This window comes from Coregonus lavaretus (assembly GCF_964263955.1).
Source record: "Coregonus lavaretus genome assembly, chromosome: 4".
Lineage (NCBI taxonomy): Eukaryota > Metazoa > Chordata > Actinopteri > Salmoniformes > Salmonidae > Coregonus > Coregonus lavaretus.
The window spans coordinates 23980877-23983376 of record NC_139991.1 but is presented as its reverse complement, the minus strand read 5'-3'; positions in this window follow the sequence as shown (position 1 = coordinate 23983376).

The following is a 2500-nucleotide window of genomic DNA, read 5'->3' as shown; positions in this document are numbered from 1 at the left end:
TGTGTGCGGTGCGCGCGTATGTCTACACTTTGTGTAGCCGTTAGCGATGATGCTAATGATAACCTTCTTCTGGTAGGGAAGGAATGGCTTTCCCCAAAACCTTCGCAAGTAAATGTTAACTACAAAGTAGCCTATGCCTGCATGGCAGAATTATACCGTGATCATTTGCATCACTCCAGTTGCCATTTGTTCTACAGCAACACCGCTTAACCAAACAAAGGTCTCTTCCTGGTGCATGCTTGCATTTAAGGGTAACTACACCCCAACATCTAAATGTCTTACATTTTTCCCAGACCTCACAAATGGTCACCTGATAGGGTTTAAACATTGTTGTGGACATAGAACATCCAATTGTGCTGTTTTGCTATTAAAAAGGTGTACTTTTGAGAGCGAAAACCTGCCAAAACAGGGACAAACGGTCAACGGGGAAATCTAAACGGAGAAAAGGGAACTTGGGAATTAACGGAATCAGGCAAAACATTGAAGGGATTGTATAGTGCCCTAATGGACTACAGACATTGACTGTCTCCTAGACTAAAAACAAAGGCTGCATGTACTGCCTATATTTTGAGGGAAACGCACTGTCCATTATTTGATTTGATTTGATCAGGGCAGGGCAGCACACAAACTGCATTTAGTCCAATAACAATCCATGATATTATTAGGGTGATAAATAAAAAGCAGTTGCTCCATGACACAAGATCACGCTCTACTGGGACAAAAAGCTTACAGCACCTGGTATTCCCAGGCGGTCTCCCATCCAAGTACTAACCAGGCCCAACCCTGCTTAGCTTCCGAGATCGGACGAGATCGGGCGTATTCAGGCTGGTATGGCCGTAAGCGAGGGAACAACTCTTGGTACACTATATAAAGTCAATGTGTCACTCACTCTGAAAGGGACACAGAAACGTATCCACTTTGTGACACAAGCTGAAGAAGCTTAACCCCTGCTTACATTTCCAATATATATATATATATATTTGAGTCTTGTTGGGGGGGGGGAAGAGGGCATATCCTATGTTGATTTATGACAAGTTCATTGACTAGGGCCCTATAAAATAGGCGTTGCGGAACGAATCACGGAATCCAGACATTAAACCGAAATTCAACAATATTCAAACATTTATTGAACTTAGTAAGAAATCAACTAAATCTATTCAACTTGTTAGAAAACGCATTCATTTGCCCAAGTCAATCATAAGACATGAACAAAATGCATCAGTGATTCGTATTTCCATGAACTTTCTGAAACGGCACAGGAATGCCCCTGTCTGTGTACATGTGTGCGGTGCGCGCGTATGTCTACACTTTGTGTAGCCGTTAGCGATGATGCTAATGATAACCTTCTTCTGGTAGGGAAGGAATGGCTTTCCCCAAAACCTTCGCAAGTAAATGTTAACTACAAAGTAGCCTATGCCTGCATGGCAGAATTATACCGTGATCATTTGCATCACTCCAGTTGCCATTTGTTCTACAGCAACACCGCTTAACCAAACAAAGGTCTCTTCCTGGTGCATGCTTGCATTTAAGGGTAACTACACCCCAACATCTAAATGTCTTACATTTTTCCCAGACCTCACAAATGGTCACCTGATAGGGTTTAAACATTGTTGTGGACATAGAACATCCAATTGTGCTGTTTTGCTATTAAAAAGGTGTACTTTTGAGAGCGAAAACCTGCCAAAACAGGGACAAACGGTCAACGGGGAAATCTAAACGGAGAAAAGGGAACTTGGGAATTAACGGAATCAGGCAAAACATTGAAGGGATTGTATAGTGCCCTAATGGACTACAGACATTGACTGTCTCCTAGACTAAAAACAAAGGCTGCATGTACTGCCTATATTTTGAGGGAAACGCACTGTCCATTATTTGATTTGATTTGATCAGGGCAGGGCAGCACACAAACTGCATTTAGTCCAATAACAATCCATGATATTATTAGGGTGATAAATAAAAAGCAGTTGCTCCATGACACAAGAGCACGCTCTACTGGGACAAAAAGCTTACAGCACCTGGTATTCCCAGGCGGTCTCCCATCCAAGTACTAACCAGGCCCGACCCTGCTTAGCTTCCAAGATCGGACAAGATCGGGCGTATTCAGGCTGGTATGGCCATAAGCGAGGGAACAACTCTTGGTACACTATATAAAGTCAATGTGTCACTCACTCTGAAAGGGACACAGAAACGTATCCACTTTGTGACACAAACTGAAGAAGCTCAACCCCTGCTTACATTTCCAATATATATATATATATATTTGAGTCTTGTTGGGGGGGGGGGGGAAGAGGGCATATCCTATGTTGATTTATGACAAGTTCATTGACTAGGGCCCTATAAAATAGGCGTTGCGGACCGAATCACGGAATCCAGACATTAAACCGAAATTCAACAATATTCAAACATTTATTGAACTTAGTAAGAAATCAACTAAATCTATTCAACTTGTTAGAAAACGCATTCATTTGCCCAAGTCAATCATAAGACATGAACAAAATGC